Source organism: Copidosoma floridanum, unplaced genomic scaffold (genome assembly GCF_036245765.1).
Source record: "Copidosoma floridanum isolate Cflo_tuat_1 unplaced genomic scaffold, Cflo_Japanese_pri ptg000027l, whole genome shotgun sequence".
In the NCBI taxonomy this organism is placed as follows: Eukaryota; Metazoa; Arthropoda; class Insecta; order Hymenoptera; family Encyrtidae; genus Copidosoma; species Copidosoma floridanum.
Window position 1 is genome coordinate 6288970 of NW_028321904.1, and position 18734 is coordinate 6307703.

At 33.0% G+C, this 18734-nt stretch overlaps 1 protein-coding gene across 1 annotated transcript in view; it reads left to right on the forward strand.

Moving 5' to 3' along the window:
* mmd (disintegrin and metalloproteinase domain-containing protein mind-meld) overlaps positions 1-18734 on the forward strand; it is a 2100572-nt gene that overhangs the window by 1088271 nt on the left and 993567 nt on the right. The window lies entirely within an intron of this gene.

Below are 18734 nucleotides of genomic sequence, written 5' to 3' on the forward strand. Positions count from 1 at the left end.
ACAATTGTTGTGCATCTTGGTCGACATAACACAAATTCCACACACTAAATATGTATTAAAAGAGCAAATTAGGGGTTTAAAATACACAAAATTTGTAAATAATTAAGAAAAACTTAGTTATTGACTTTTTCGAAATTGAATTTTAAAGACTTGTTCTTCAGCCTCTAGCCAAATGAGTATACAATCAATATATGAAATGAATTTCTAATTTTCCATGGCTCCACAAATTGCAGATAAATCGTTTTAACTAGTATAAGTGATTTTTAGTAATGTCCTTCTTAATCTCAAACTTAAATTTTTACTGTTTATTTAGTAATAGGTCTGACTGTAACTCAAACAATGTAGAATACAACATTTTTTACTTTAAAGCCTGATGTTATCAGGTATTATTGAGTTATGAAGTTTTTCTATTAATCTTGTGTATGTGTGTGTGTGTGTGTCATTCAGGAAAAAGACTTATTATGGGTAAGGAGTACGGCAAGCTCTTTGTGCCTTAAACAAGGACAAATTTGTTAGTAAGTTGGCACAAATGGACACCAATCGTGCTTTTTGGATACGTTTTCCGTACATTGCACCAATAATACAATGTGCACTATTGCAAATTTGATTATTTAATAGTATTTAATAAAAAAATTAACATCTTGTGTCTAGTATTCTTATTTAATGCATAATCAATTTTTACTTATCACGTTTCTCAACTTAGGCAAGGAAACTCCACACATAAAATGAAAAAAATGAAAAAAATAAGATAAAAATTTTTGGTTTTTACACTTTTTAACAAAATTTGAAATGTAAGATATGTTTTGGAAACACTGGTATCTTGAATTAAACAATTTTGTTAAAAAACAAAAATTAATGTACAAATTAAAGATTTGTAGAGGATAAAGTTATTATGTTAAATAAAAGAGTACGTTAAATTTGGTGTGACATGAGCTGGAAATGAAGTAATGCATGAAAAATTAATATAGGATATTTTTAAAAATAATTTTACTGTATTTAAGTGTTTTGCTACATAAAAACATTTAAAAATACAAAATTTTAGAATACTTTAAAAAAATTTAGTTTACAATGTACAAAATTTATGCATTTGTACTGATCCATTATATTACGTAATAATGTCATAAATTTTAATAAGTATATCTTTCAGTTAATAAACGTTAATAAAAACTACTTTACAAGAAAATTTTGAAAACCTTTAGTACATGTAATTAATTTTAGCATTTATTTTAATATTAAATCAGATAAAATTAATGAAAATGATCTGTTGCGTGGGAAAGTGATTGGTAAGGAGGTGCGTCACGAGAATGACCAACAATTGTTATTTCAAAGACACCTTTATTCAAGTTACTGTAATCATAGACAAAGTAGCGCGTGTGTTTTCTTCGAAGGCTAGTCGTGTATCCATGATTCCCGATTGCGTGAATGCCCAAATGCCACGATTGTCCAACTCTTCGACTGCTCAACTGCTTGACTACTTGGCTGTTTGACTACCTGACTGCCGTGATTTGAGGCTCGCTGGGCCTTATATTGGCTTGTTTCCCACTTGTCGATGCCTTCTTCATAAAGTGGTCTCGTTGTTTCTAGGGAGAGTCAGTATGATATGCTTATCATATTGTACGTTACACGTCTGAGACCGTGACGTCATCACCCTTGATGACGCTGATATTTCAGTCCATCCAGAGTTAAGCCTGTAAGACTTGCTTACGATTGTGCGTGAATGTACTGTGCTGTATTCTGTTGTCTACGTTGGTTATGTAGTATTTCACACTCATCCTTTCATTCCATTGTAGAGAACTGCTGTTTCCTTTACATTAAGGTGGTTCTTCACCTAACCCATTTACTTAAACTTACAGGGAAACTTGAAGAGATTGTTATTAAAGTTATAAGGCATCTTCTCTCAAAATTTTAAGTCCCTTTATCAGGCAAATTTTTGAAAACAAGTCAGTCAAAAAATGCACTTTTAACATGTATTCTTATGTAGGTTACATTTCCATACTACGATATCATGTAATATCTCGTAAAGTAGACTTAAGATCGTAATAGAAAAAGTTTGTAGTGAAAGAAGAACTTTTCAGCTTTCTAATAATATAACAAAAGTTTGGGCTGATCAGGGAATTAGTATACGATATTTAATCGTAAACGAAATGTCTGCCGTGTAAACTGCGGCAACGTCTGCTTGAGCAGGAGCGTACATGCCATTTTCAGAACCTTGCATCAAAAAAAAATTTTTTTATAACTCTTACTCTGACTTTATTAGCTTGTTTATTTGTACGTAAATGCAATGATATTATAGTCAAGTGCCAGTAAAACATATTTTATGTTGCAAATAATAAGCTAATCGAAAATTAGAAAACCACAGGGTCCCGTGTCGCTTTGATACGGCACCATCGTGAAGAACCACCTTAAGACTTTCACTCTTCTAATCATTCAGTCTTCTCTCATTGTGTGTTAAGTGTATAACAATATAGATTTTGTATGAGCTTTGCCTTATATTACAATTATATTTAAAATCGCCGCGAATTGGGCATCTGCTTAAGACTACTTTACATTAAGAGTTGTTTCACATACAAAATAATAAATTTGGAATAATACGTTACATTATTTTACATGAAATTTCTAGTTTATCATTTCTCACACACCAATTTATCGCCTGTTAATTTTGCAAGAAAAAAAAAAATTTCCATACAAATTTCTCACCATTAGTATAAAAGAGCAAAGAAAATTCTTTCTTGTCTTTGTCCTATAGACTGCGCCCCCCAATACAGTCGAGCGACTCCTAGCGCTCATATCTACTTTTTGTCGTATCAATTTACTTTATGGGTTGTAGTTTTCTTTTTTTTTTTTTTTTTTCTCTTACACTAAGCTTTAATATAGTTTTCTCGACATTACATATTTTGAAGAGGGAAAATTCTTTCTGAGTCTCGTCCTACGGACTGCGCCCCCTGATACAGTTGAGTGACGTCCGGAGCTCATTCTCGTTTTTCTTATTTATATTATTGTCATAATTATTCTCATGATATTATTACCTTATTACTTATATTATTATTACAGAATTGGGGTTAAAACATAGTTATTATTGTAATTGCAATATACTCATCAATTTACTTATGTATTACTTATTATTTTATATTACTTACTTTCATTCATTTTTTCTTCGGGAATGAAAATCGCTGTCAAACGTCACATGTTTTAGGTGGACTAGCGACCCTTGGAGGATGTTTCCATGCTGATTACTGGGGTATTAATTAAGTGTCTTGGAGTCTTCTTCTACATTTCGATGGATGTTGGCTGAGGCGTTAACGAGTTTACTGCCATGGTCCCATCTCTTCCAGAGTTGCTTCCACGCTGACTACCTCCAAACATTATATAACATACTAGTTCTAGGGCTGCCCGATAGAGAAGGCACTTATACATAAGAAAAAGAAACCCCATTGCTACGATGATCAGCCTTGCCATTAGGTAAACGAGCCATCTAAAATATGTAACTTATCTTCATGTTTGTTGAATTTTCGCGAGCCCACAAGCCTTTCTAATAACGCCTTCTAAGAGTGTCCTATCAGCTAGAGGGTTGGTCCTGGAGTTCTCCTGTTAATTAATTAACTTAAGTTCCCCTTGTGCTGATAGTGTGTTAACACCATTTGAAGCCCCCTTATTTTTTAATGTTCCGTCTAGTTCTTCTAATATTCTATTGATGTTTATATTTGCCATCCCAAAGTAGGTGGTATTTACCCTTTCCTCTGTATATGATGGAGCTGCCATGCGCACATTCGTGTTGTGAGCAGCACAGCCTCTATTATTTGCTAAATTCCCGTGCCTTTGAGTAAAATTGTCCTATGGTTTGAGCCATAGCACTCTATAAACAGTGGCTCCGTTGTGTATGTACTGTACTGTTGCAAAAGCCTAAAGGTTTGGTGCATGGAATCTGGCCCAGTATGTATCTTGTAGTTTGATGATTTTAACCGAACATTCGTTCCAATCACTTATGCTGTACTGTACTATAAGCCGGGCTTCACATGAATGATGTTGCCTTATCTCTCTTATTGGTTTCGTATGGTTGCAGACAAATAACTTGCGCAATTTCTTACAGCTGAAGACTTCGAGAGCCGTTATTGCCATGTATGTGTTGATTTTTTTATTTATGGACATGTATTCATGATCCAGCCGTATATAGGCATAAGTACTTGAACTGACTAGGCCTTCCTGCTTTATTGGTAGGGGTAAAATTCTGTGTGAATTGGCGTAGTCTGTATCTAATTGCGGGATGCTTATGTGGTATATTAAATACCACAAATTTTTGGCATCAAAATTGTTAACCTAAATATGTCTACTATTTCAAACGGACTTATCTAAGATCCTGCTCCCGGAAAATATTAGCTGAGGTCTGGCTAGTTTTGCCTGTATTCTGGAGTTATCAAAAATCGCAGGTGATATGAGCCTCGGATGTACTAGCCCTTTTGCCGCAAAAAGGACTGCATTTATTATAGAGTCACTGTCTGCCATGTATTGCTTCACGCTTGCATCCAGTGTATTTATAGCTGTAATTGTTGAACTATCTATTTTCTGCAAGTCGTTCATGTTATCCAATTTCTTTACATCTGCTTCTATTTCTTGCACCCTGTCCTCTACATCGCTTACTCTATTAGACATTAGTTCTGTTTGTGTGGCCAAAAGTTTTGCTATATTATGTGTAATGTTCTTATTCACGTCGAGCACATCTGTTAATGCTTTATGATCGTTACTGTCCAACGTTCCGAATAAAAATTTTATAATACTTCCCCCCCCGGGGAATCATTGCTCTTTTACGGTGCACAGTGGACCTTTTTCGAATTTTTTTTTTCAAAATCTAATATCTCATGAACAAAATAAGATATTGACACGATTCAAAATGAAAGTTGAAGCTTTTGGGCATAGAAATAAAGGAAAAATATTAAGAAGTTATGAGAATTACATGTTACTGTGTACCGTCTATTTAAAGTTGGTACTCCGATGGAAAATTCCTAATATTATGATACTAATTAGCTTGTAAGAATAGCAGACGATACATACAAACATACAAAGCATATATTTTTTTGTATTTTTTGCTGCCCTATCTCAATTGCACCCTTACAGCGTTATACAAATCAAACATAACCTCAAAATTTTAATTTTACTTCAAAAAATCGATTTCTTAGTATTAAAACTTGTGTTTATTGTGTTTATACTAATAGTATAATAAAAAAAGTACTGTTCAAGACCTTCAATATAGTAATCTAGTGCATATATTAGAAATTACTTCAAATTATGCTGTCTTGGAAAAATGGGACATCGTCATAACCTCAAAATTTTAATTTTACTTTGAAATATCGATTTTTTAGAATTAAAACTTGTGTTTATCATTAGTTTCATACAAAAAAGTACCGTTCAAGACTCTTACTGTAGTAATCTAGTGCATACATTGAAAATGACTTCAAATTACGCTGTCTTAGAAAAATAAGACATCGACATAACCTAAAAAAAAAAATAAAAAAAAGAGAAAATCGACTTTTAGTTTTGATTCTTACCTATAATGTCACTTCAATGTCACAAAATTGCTATTTACAAATACAATGCATAAAATACTGTATAATGTAATTACAAGCTAATTAGTATCATAATATTAGGACTTTTCCATCAGAGCACCAACTTTAAATAGACGGTACACTGTAACATGTAATTCTCATAACTTCTTAATATTTTTTCTTTATTCCTATGCCCAAAAGCTTTAATTTACATTTTGAATCGTGTCAATATCTAATTTCGTTCATGAGATATTAGATTTTGAAAAAAAAAATTCGAAAAAGGTCCACTGTGCGGTGGTTGTCTATTTCCTGTAGCACGTTTGTTAATAGTTTGTAGGACTCCATTGCTTGCGGTATTTCCTCTCCTTTTGTTTGTAGTCTTGTTCTCTGAGCCGCTTTAGGTGCTAGTTGTTCACTTTTCTTCCACAATTGTCTGCATATCAATTTTTATTTGGGTCTCAGAGAAAGAGGTGGAATAATAAGTCTATTTTTGTACGATTTTCCAATTCGTGTTGGTTGTAGCCAACGGGAAAATCTCTTCCACGATTAATCCTGAAATATTTCGTATTTGTGTTATCGACCACTGTAGCTGTTCTGGCACCTCCACTTATACCTTGCAATACATATAGCTGTTAACTATACATTGTGTACTATGGGCCCACGCTTTAGTGTATGTGGTAAATACTTGTACTGACACTTTTTGTACCCCATCGATATTTATTTATTTAAGTGTATTATATAGTATTACCCTTTCTCTCATATTTCCTCTTTATTCGGCCAACGTTGAGCTGCGAGTGTGGCTCTCTCCTTACATAGAAGGTATACGATAGCAAACGTATTTTCTTATTTGCTTTCCTTTTGTACTAATATTATTGCCTTTTTATTATTTTTGTTCATGTAAGTATTCATAATATTTTTTCCGTGCCGCTTTTACCCTAAAACTTACAATAACAAAAAAAATGGATACTTGTTATTATGATACTTACGCTCCACCTCTTTACAAACTACTTCGTAAACCATTTAAAGAGACAGAGAAAAAAGAAAAAAAATTTACCCGTGAGCGTACCCTATGAGTTGCTGCTAATTAACCATCTGAAGCCTAATATTTCGTACTGGCAATGACAATAGCCGAAGCACTATTCTTAGTACACGAAAAAGTTGTATATTGCATGTCAAGTCGGGAGTATAGCTCTACCTTTACATATCGTGGTGCTTATGTGCTGCTTAAAAACTGTATACTATATTATGAAATATTTATGACATTATTGTACTGCTGAAAACAAAGAACGAATAAGGGCTAGTTGATAACGATTATACAGAGCTGTTCGAATTCGACATTCTTACAAAATTTTTGCAAATGATAAAAAAGAGAAGAGAAAGAAAGATTTCTTTTTTCCCGTTCTTCCCAGAAAACGTATTAAATACTTCTTTCTTCTCTCTTAAATAGCTAAATCGTAGTAAATACATGAAATACTAGCCTAATTGTCGTTTTTTTATGCGCGCTGTTCAACATCTATGCCAACGTGTTCGATGGAAGTGTACGCGTGTATTGACATTTATGGGTATCTTATGACGCTGTGTATCATTTATAACAGAAAGGCGCATGTTGTGCTCCGGAATTTTTTCTTCTTACCTCCCTTTCCTTCTAAGTTTCTTTATCTTTCTCGCCCTGGTCCTATCAAGTTGCGTTTTCTGGATTTCTCTCCAGTGCTTTTTGGTTTTTTTGCTCGTCAAGTATTCGGTGTCCATTGGTTTCGGCCCTTGCTTATTCTATTCGACACACTTTTTCCTTTAAACGTTACTCCTCTTTTATTATTTCTCTCTTTTATATATCATGTCATCCTTTTTTGCAAACGCGTCCAGTTTTGTGAGCTGACTTTGAGACTTTGTGAGCTTGCCGCACAATAATACGCGCAATCCCAGATTCATGGTTGGAGATGGCAGCGTATGCGCTGTCTTGGACAGCACCATGATGGAGGAGGCGTTGTTGTGCAGCAAACGTACCTATGTAAGTACCGCTGAACTTTCTTTGTATTAATGAGTTTCGATATGTAATCGCCTGTAAATTCCGTGCCTTTCTTCTTTAGTCCAGTGTGCTGTATATCTGTCAGTGGGTGCCATCCGTCGGGCGTCCCTTTTTTCACTTGTGTGTGCATCTCACGATCTTCCTGACTTTTGTATTACAGTTGGCAATGCGGTTGGTCATCAACCCTTATGAGTTTTTTGGCCTTCTTTGTCCCCTGTATCAGCCTGAATGGCCGTCCAATGCTCTGAATCTGACGGTACAATGGCATAAGTATCGTGGGGGCGTCGCGTGCTGCGACGTCTACTTCCCATCTGGGCAGTCGTTTGTGATGGTATTCCAGGAGTGCCCCCGGGGTCCCCCTCTGCCTTCTTCGGACCGGGTCGTCCGAACGCGATGTGACGTCCTGGAGTCCTGGACGTTCTATGCCATCACTTTGGGCTGTGTGAGCCATGGCACTTTTCTTGCCCTGGTGGTCGATGTGGTGGCAGAAGATTCTGGTTGATTTTCCTTGGAAGGGTGGCTCTGCATCCGCGTGAGTATTGGTTTTCTTCTCATTTTTTTTTTTTTTTCTACATTGTTGATTTTTTTTCCCGGCTCACATTGATTTTACTGTTTGTTCTTGGATTTTCCCTTTTTTGTGTAGGTTCAGCCTGCTGACGGTGTGCTAGGTATTGTAAGTCGAGAGGCTGTGGCACCCCACCTTGCGTGAGCTGCCACGGTGTCCTCGGTGCCCAGTCGACTCTGCCCGAACTGGGCTACGTCTAGCCTATGGAATAAATGTTGGGAGCAGCTATCACGCGTCAATCCTGGGGGTGGGGACGAAGATGGGAGGATGCTAAAATGGGCAAATATAAAAAAGAGAGAAGAAAAAAAAACAAAAAAAATAAAAAATTCTAACCACAGAAGTCGAGTGTGTGTGTCAAAGAAAAAAAAAAGTACACCCTTTTTTTTTTAAATAAAAATTTTTTTCTCTTTTAAATTTACCGAAACCAACGGCTCTCAAGTTTTACTCTACCGCCCCTCTGCTTTTACTTTTTGCGCTGTTTTGTTATATAACTTTCCTTTCGATGTCAAGAAAAAAACACGTAGTTCTATTTAAATAACGATAACTTATATACTAATTTCAATAAGATGCTCACATAAATTTGTTAGTATCTTTTTACTTTCACACTGCACTTGTCCTAATATGTATATAATACTGCGCTAGTGCGTGTCCAGAAAAAAAAAACAGTTAAAAAGGATTCTTTTTTCTCGTGTACGTGCATGCAAAATGATCTACTATGCAGGTGACTTTCTAAGTATATCGAGGAATACACTATTTTGTGGTGTTACCGTGTTTTTTTTTTTTTTTTTGCTAGTCACCGTATTTATTATTCTAGGGACCGCTTTTCCCTTTTTTAATTAACAAATAACTTGTATGAGGTAGCGCTTTATACGCCCCTCTTTTGTGTAGCTTAAGTAATTTGACAGATTAAAGTCCTATTTTATTTGTTTACCATTTTCCTGATAATATTGCTCTTATTGTTACCTGTACTAAATGCTGATCTTACCCCTGTCTTTCCTTTCCTATGGGTCTTTCTATCTCTTCCCTATTTTCTACTTGTATTCTCGTGCGCGTCCAGAGGCTATGAAAATTTTATCGTAAATATAATTGATCCCTCCTTTCTGTTATACTTTCGCGCTGCATCCGGGGGCCACAAAAATTTTAAGTGAAGTCAAATGTTCAAATCTTTACCTTCGTGTCCCTCACCCTGTTAACATTCTCTGGCGGTGCCTTTACTATCATGTTTTTTTGATTTTATCTACGTGGGATACTCTTATTTCGTCACCTCTTTGTAGTTTTAAGTTTTTGTTGATATAAGCAATACCTATTATTTCATTCGGTTATATCACCGCTAACAGTTTTCGGCATTCTTCGACTGAATGCCCGGTTTGGCCGTCGCAGTATAAACAGCGTTTTACGTTTGCTGCTGCTGCTGCTCCTTGTGCCCCATTGGTAATTTCTGTTGTTCTTTCTCCTATATTTGCCAGATTTACTATTGGACCCCTACGATCCCTATCTATCGATGAAGAATTTTGAATGGTCTCTGTGAACACTTCTTAAGGGACATTCACTTCCACTGCTCTCTTTCGCTTCGCTCTTATTTTTTAAAATGAGCCCATCATGATTGTTTTAGTCTTTTTGTCTAGAGCATCCAGTATTTTACAACCTTCTGGTTCAAGCTCTAATTCAAACATTTGTTTTGTCATACTTTTTCTTTGCTGCTTTTTACTGAGCCCTGGCCTGCTCATTTCGGTTATCATATTATCATCCAGGCCTCCATTTTCGCTATCTGACATGGGTCATACCGCTAAAATGAGTCATTTTTCATTCCTCCTTTTTTTTTATAAATATCGTGAGTCGTATATTCCTTTTGAATTATATTAGATTTTATGTACTCTTCTACAGTTGTAAAACTGCGTTTAGTTACTTATGTCACAGCTTAATAATAATCAGACGAGAAGAAAGAAAATTGTAGAGGGCGAGATAAAAGAGCACAAGAGTGGTATTCGTCTCTCACCTAGTTACTTTGATATTATCCTGTATTCTTGTTTAGTGGTAAGTAAGGAAAACAAAATTTGAAAACCTGTCGTCTATTGTCGTTAAAAAAAAGAAAAATGATAATAAAAATGGTAATAAATTTTTCAGCCGATATTGATACGAGTAGTGATTTCGGGATGTTTCCTGTGTCTTACAAAGCCTACTAATGAAATCTCTCTAGTTTATGTTCGTTGTGCAAAAATTTCCCTAGTCTACTGCTCATTTAAGTCTGTTATTTTGCGTGATGTTTGTTTCGGGCTCTTTTTTTTGAAAGAAAACACTAAAAGAAAAGCGAACGAGATAATAAATATAAATATATATCAATAAAAAAGATTTCCCACGATCTAATCTTTATCTGGTAAGTATCCTCCCTATCTTGCCTCGAGGGTAAGGGATGGAATTAATTTTATTATAAATGTACTTACGTGCTCGTATACATGCACGCCAATGAGAATAAAATTTTGGCAACCATTTCCTTTCAGCACTTGCCGCTTGTTTACTTCATCCTAGGATTATCTGCAATTGGTATCCCGGTCCTGTTGGCTTCCAGGCTGTTGTCACCGCTGCTTATTAAATGTGACCGGAACTGTCATCTTTGATCAGCTCCTCGGCTTTCCGATTTTCAATTGTCGTTTTCTAGCGGCACTGCACTATGTGTGCTTCTCGGCAAAATTTTTCAAAATGCGTGCAATAAAAAAAAAATTCCAACTCTTACCATACTCCACACCTAGCACCAAAACTGTTACATGGGGAAGAGATTGGTAAGGAGGTGCGTCGCGAGAATGACCAACAATTGTTATTTTAAAGACACTTTATGTATGTTACCGTAATCATAGGCCAAGTAGCGTGTGTGTTGCCCTTGAAAGCTAGTCGTGTACCCTTAGTTCCCGAATGCACGAATGCCCGACTGCCGTGATGGTCCAACTCTCCGGCTGCTCAACTGCTTGACTGCTTGACTGCCTGACTGCCTGGCTGCCACGATTTGAGGCTTGCTGGAACCTATATTGGCTTGTTCCCCACTTGTTGATGCCTTCTTGATAAAGTGGCCTCGCTGTTACTAGGGAAAGTCAGTATGATATGCTTTGCATATCGTTTGTTACAGATCATTAAACTTCTTATAAATTATCTTAAATACCTCGATTGTTTTAATCAAATCTACAATTTATTTTTATTAAAAAATTGTGAGCAAATGTACAAACGTTCATGAACATATTAGTTATTAGGATAACCATAAAATTGCATAAGTGTTTCACGCAGTTTGAATAGGTTAATGAATAGCTGTTTAATTAATATGTCCTCATAACTCACAGAGCAGTAATAAATTGCAGAATAAGTTAAACATACAATGGAAAAAAAAAATGCAAGTTATTTATAAACTTTTGATAAATTACCTTTAATGTTGAAATAATTTTTATTATACCTTGGAAAATGAAGCAAAATACCTACACGGATGCTATAAATCTTGCAATCCAAAAGATAACCATCTTGTTGTTGTGAACGCATGCAAAACAGCAGTTCATGCAACATAAAGAAAAAAAAAATTATTAATGGTATTTTATACGATCATTCAACACTTTTAAAAGAAATAAGAACTTCTATTTATCATGGTAACTTAGGGTATGTTTTATAAGTACTATATAATTTTAGTTAGCCAAATAAAGGGTAATAACAATCAACGTATGTCTAATAGAACGAACTGTTACCAAAAAGGTATGAATGATGCCGACCTTGAATATTTTTAATACCGAGTTTCAATAGCTAAAGGTATTAACAATTTTATGCATTTGATTAATCATATAAAACCTGTGTATCTATATCTCAGAATGAAGAATCACGAGTGGAAGTCCATTATACTAATTTGAACTATAGAAAACAACAAGGAAAAGAGTTGATTCGGTAAGTCGACCGAGTTTTACGTTTAAATGAGTGAAAGAATCTTCATCAAGTGCAAAAATGTGTTCTAAAGAATTTTGATTATATTTATATCATATTATATTTTTGGTTTGGTATATTCTTTAAGGATAAAAATCACTAAAGTGTGTCCAAAAGTAAAAGCTCTATTAATTAGCAACAATTTAATTTTGACTTATCAGTATTTCTAAAGAATATGTATTTTAGAATATTCTTTACAATTAATTCTAAAGAAGAATTCAAGAGAGGTTGTACTGAAAGAAGACACAAGACCTATACAGGTTCTTTTTTTAAGTAAGTAAGATTTAATTATAATTTTTTTTTATCTTTTTACTGGATCAAGAAAAGTCGTTTGAAAAAAATTATGTTTTATTTTGATCTAAAGTGACAAATTATTTTTATTCATTTTTTTTTTCAAGTATAATAATATAACATTTTCTTCTTGCAATTCATATCTTATAATCTATTAATAATGACATGTGATATCACAGATTAAAATTAAAGTGTTACTATTTAAAAAGTTATCTATTGTGATTGCTGACGTATGTTAACAACAATCCTTATTATCAAATCATAATAACCTTTTTGTATTATTATAGTCTTTGATAATCAAAAATTATGATTCACAAATGAGTGATAGTAAAAAATGCTTTGAGTACCTAAACACCTAAAACTTGAATTCATTTATTTATATTCAAATACTGTAGTAGGATATTAAATATAAATACGTTATACTTTAACCTTGTATGTTCATTGAATACATGAATAATCTAATAGTTTTTCAATTTATTCAACGTTTTTACTGAATTTTTTTATTTTTTGTCCCCAACCTTCATATTTATTTCAGTAATAAAATAAATTATTATTTACAAGCCTATATAATCTATGAGTATTTTTTAATTTCATACTTGTTTAATTATTTTCCTTATTTTTAGTTTTAATGCAAATGTACGTGCAGCTTTTTCTATATTAACGTATGATATATATACATACAAAACATTTATTTTGTAATTTTGTATTTATTATAAAAAAGACAAAACGTTTTGTTTATTTATATAAAATGACTTAAGAAAAATTGCATAAAAATTACAATTATGTGTTGGAAGTAAATGAAATTATAAAACAATAAAAATTATTCATACATAAATAATGATATGAAAGATAAAGACTTTGTGACAGAATCATTTAACATTATTAGAATAACTTTAGCTAATATAAAATAAGTTAACCAATGTAACTTAATTGTCAAAAAAAATTTAGTATGCTCTAAATAAGTATTTAATTATTTTTTTATGAACTTTTGCAATCATGAAAATTTAATTATTTTTAAGATCAATTTTAGATCAATTTAGAGTTCTATTGATTAATCCAAGATAAGTGGCATTTTAACTGTCATTGAATTTGAATTTTTTTATAAATATTTATATGAAAATGTATGCGTCTTGTTTTATGGTCACACATTTTCATTAGTCAATGAATAATAGTAAAATAAATATCATTCTCATAGTGTTTAAAATATTTAGTACCTTATTTAAAAAAATGTTAGAAAATATTTTTAGACAAACAATTTTATAAATATTAATTTTATTTATTTTATTAAAATTTAAAATAAAAGTACATTTCACTAAACTTATTATTAGCAAATAAAACATTTTACCTCTTCTTTGATAGAAATTAATTATGGTACCAAGATATATCTTTATTTGAATTCATAAATTCGTAGGACATAAACTAAACGTGCTTACACCTCCATATAATTTAACTTTTGTATAAAAGTCATTACAAAATTAATTTGATTTTTGTGATGTACAAAGATAGTACCAAATTTTTTTATTTAGTTATAATATTTTTGACAAACTATTATACATATTATAGTTAGATATTGATGTTATTGATGTTAATCGATAGGTAAGTATTATGTCAAATTATTATACATTGACCTCTTTCCATCCAAATTGCGCTATGTAAACGTCGCGCTTATTTTTAAAGTGAAACTAGCTGGAGTGCGAAAAACTTTGTTAATTAAAAATTACAAAGCAGTGAAAAGAGTTATCCACTTTGACCAGGAGTCAAAGGTATAAAAAAAGCTATCAATCCTTGGTAGGTAGTGCAAAAAAGTTATAAGGTTCTTGATTTTTTTAAGTCAAGATAACGCATGCATGTTTTATAGAATAGCACTAAAAGGTTAGTAGTCCTTATAAGTTTTATTTGTTTCTCTAGAACACTAACCCAATTAGTTGAAGTTTTTTCTATACGTAATAATAATGTTGTAGCTTAACACAAACAGCAATTAACTAGTCATTTTAGGTTAAAAATACGTTAAATCAACTTCCGTAAGAACTAATGCAAGTATAACAAAATTTGTTTAAAAAGTTCTATGGCTCAGAGAGATCCCATGATGTTCATGATTTGCAAGAATATTTTATATTCGTTTTTATGCCTAGATGGATTATTTGAACTTTGTTCATCTTGGGTGAAATGAAAACTTGACGTCAAAAAAAATGAGGAAAGTGTCCTCCCCAAGTGCGGATCGAACGCAAAACGTTTCCGTTTTCTAGACCGTTGCTCTACCACTGGAGCTTCTACGGAGCTGTACTACATTCACATTCATTCACTTACTCCGTAGGTTTTGATAAGCTTTCATTCCTAATTAGAGCTATTTTTACCTCCAGCTCGATGTTTAACAGGTATATTCGAAATGATTCGAATACTAGTTAATAAGTAAATAATTTAATATTACTTTAAGAAGTACACAAGTAATATTTATTCATATTATCATCCCATTGGCGTATATTTAGTTGGCAGTACTTTTATGTGAGCACTCTTGAAACCATCGATGTTCGAGGCGTATGCGTTAGCACACACTAGGCTCAGATAGGGTTATTGGGAAGACACAATAAAACACAATAAAATCAAACAGCATAAAATAACAACTCTTAATGTCACTCAAAGGCCAAGAAAAATCACAGTTAATATTTACAAAAATAGTTAAGGTCAAAATAATACAGAAGTAAAGAAATAATGTCTATAGTCTTAAAGCAATGAACTATTGAAATATATAAAAACGAAGAATGTAGAAAGAAAAGAGTCAAGTTAAAAAACACAATATGTAAACACACACTGGCCTTGAGCTCGCAAGAGAGTTTTAAAGTTACACGAATAAATGTGAAAATGAAAGCACTGATATAATATAACTAATTGAAATATTGATTAACGAAAAACGATTGTCTGTAGAAATGCACAATTACTGTTTGTAGAAATACACAATTACTGTCTGTAGAAATACACAAGAGTTTTACTGAATCTTGCTGTTGATAATCACTGGTATCTCTTCAATGAGATTAACTATTTGAGCTGGTCTGCAGATTATGCAGTGAGCAACTTAAAGAAAGCACTAAGTGCACTGCACTGCACAACTGAGTTTTGTCCACTGTATTGAGAGAGTTGATCAGAAGATTTACACTAGCATTTAAGGTGATGTATGCACCTTTGAATGCTAGAGTTTGGCAACGTAAATTAAGAGAGTCTATTTTCGACGAGAGCTGAGTATAATCTGGCGCTTACAGTATACAAGGCTTGCCGCGTGAATACGCACACACACACCTGCAGCGCGCCAAGTCGACCAAGCGCACACGCACAGAGCGTTGGGCCGACAGAGACTACAAGTGTACACAATGTACACAAAAGCCGGGCCTACTGTCGGTCGCTCTCATTTCCAACAATCGATGTCCTTCTTTTGATAACAAATGTATAATAGTGATCGATATCCAGATAATAGACTCAATAATTGTAATGATATTAGTATAATCTTCTTGCCGCAAATTTCAAATACAAGAACTATTTAGACTTTATTGATCTTATAGGAAAAAATAAGAGCTTGAAGTTAATTTAAGAACGAGAAAGACTATTTTCAAGTTTGGATACACAGCCTCCTGTTAACTAGACAGTTGCTCTACCACTCAAGCTACCACAGAGCCGTACACTTACTTACACCGTAGGCTTGAATAAGTTGTCGTTCTGTAATTGAGCTGCTTTTATCTCAAGCTCGATGTTTAATAGATATATAAGACAATGATTCTATCACTCGTAGGTAAGTGATAAGTTGAACAATACTCTAAAAGGTATACAAGTATTATTCATATATTTTATCATCGTATCAGCACAAACGTAAGTGGTGGCTCTTTTATATAAGCATTTTTAAAACCATCCGTGTCCTCTTTTAAATCAGCTTAAATCAAGAACAAGAACTTTTATAAACCTATGGTGCAAGTAAATGTACGGCTCTTTGGTAGCTCAAGTGGTAGAGTAACTGTCTTGTAAACAGTAGGTTGTGCGTTTGATCTGCACTCAGAGATAATACTTTTCTCGTTCTGACTAAACATCAAGCTTTTATTTTGCCTTATAAGATCAACAAAGTCCAAATAACTTATGTATTAAGAATCTGAGGCAAAAAAATTATACTAATATGATCATGATCATTGTGTCTATGATTTAGATATGGCTCAGTAATATACATTTGTTATCGAAAGAAGAACATAGATGATTCTTAGAGTGCTCATATAAAAGTACTGCCATCTACATGTGCGCCGATAAAATGTAAGAATATTACTTGTATACTACTTGAGGTAATCTTAAATTTCTTACTTATGTACAGAAATTAAAATTATTTTTTAATATACCTGTTCAACATCGAGCTCACAGTAAAAGCAGCTCGAATTAAGAACGAGAGCTTATCCAAACTTACGAAGCAACTGAATGTACCGCTTGGTAGCTGTTGTGGTAAAGGAACTGTTCAGTAAATAGGAGGTTGTGGGCTCGATCCACCCTCGGGAAGAATACTTTTTTCGTTCCTACTCCACATAAAGTTCTTATTTAATTCTATAAGATCAACAAAATCCAATCACTTGATTTACTTAAAAAGACTTTGCTGTTATCATCATATATTTGTATACCTGTATATAAATTTTGATTAAATACTTACTAGTAATCTGTGATAGTACATAACCTCCTTAGACGCAAAAATTGTTTGGAAAGAGGCTAAAATTTGTAAAATTTCGTGAAAATTTAACTTGAATGACAATCGAATAAATGCCAAGATTTTGTATTGTGACTGCGCACTCCATACAAACAACGAACTACGAATGCATTTTTTTTCTAACTTTATAGATAAATATATGCAGAAAACAAATTTTTACAGTAGCAAAATGAGAAGAATTTTTTGTATTACACGGTAAGGTATTAAAGTACAACTGCTTATATATGTGCACTTTAAGGGATTAGGACAGTTTTGTCTGCAAATATTATGACTCAATTATTGTTTAATTCAAAAGCCAGACAATGATTAGCACATTGAGTTTGGATACTTGATACCAAGAATGATGTCAATTTTTAAGCAGATTCTTTATCTAACTTTAAAAGATGTTTATGGTAACGCAAGGTAAGAACCTGCTGAAGTTACGTCGCATAAGAACATAGAACTCACAAAGATGAGCCAGGTGTACTCTCTAAATTAATTATGATAGATTGTATAGTAGTTTTTTAATCTATGTGCTGGTGCTTACTTCAAAGTTCTTACTATGCAAGTTTTTTCCAAGTCGTCTGTATATTACTTTCTGGCAGCATCCATAATAACCTGTTATTATAAACGTGAGTATCCTCAACTCTTATACGAAGTTCAAAGTCAGATAGTAAGTCATGAATGAAAGACAAGTAAATGTTAGACTTTAGTGGTATGGACTTCAAAAAAGGGTTCTATGTAAATTAATTTCTTGTAGATAGTTTTTTGTGTAATAGCCTCCACTTTAGAATTTTTAATGAGTTTTTTAAATTCCCTTGTTGCATTAGGAGAGTGTAAGGGTAATAAATATGTTTTCATTGCTTCCGTATCACGTTAGTTAAATCCCTGCATGGAAAAAAAACTGCTGTATTATTTTGGGTATACCAGATATCCTTTAACAGTTAGTTCAACAATTATTTAACTTTATTAATGCTTGAGTAATAACCTTAGAAGCCTCTATTAGTAAGCTTTTCTCCAATAACAGTAGCTTTAACTTTTTTCAATTCAAATTCATGAAACCTACATTCATGTTGTAAAGCTCTTAAGTTCAGCTAAGTCTTCGTTTATAATGATATTAATTATGTTACTACATACTAACTAGTTACATTGGTTGCATGATTCCAAAAATTTTGTAGCTAAGACTTGGAACAAAAGGAAGCAACTCCTCCATTATAGCACAACTTATGTTTATTGCTTTCGTCAGCATTATACAAAACTAGACCACTCCTAATATTTGTAATTAGTTTAATATAAAAAACACTATACCTTTAGGCATTATGATAAACTTCTTCTTATTTAAAAAAATGCAAGCTCTGAAAGATTAAAAAAAATCGTTAAATTAGGAGCCTTTACAGCAATCGTAGTTTTTAAATATGCCTGATCTTTTAATCGCTTTGACCATTTCTACATTACTTAAAACCTCCATTAATGGCATTTGTATAAAAGTAGTTACTATGGAAGAATATTATGTCCACTTAACTGTTTAAGCTTAGATTGTTTCAAAATTCGATTATAAGTTGAATACACTTGATAGTATCGCAAGAAACTTTTCACAATTCTCCAATTTCAAAAAGATACATTAATGTACATTATGTCAACGGCTTAACTTTAGCTGATCTCAAA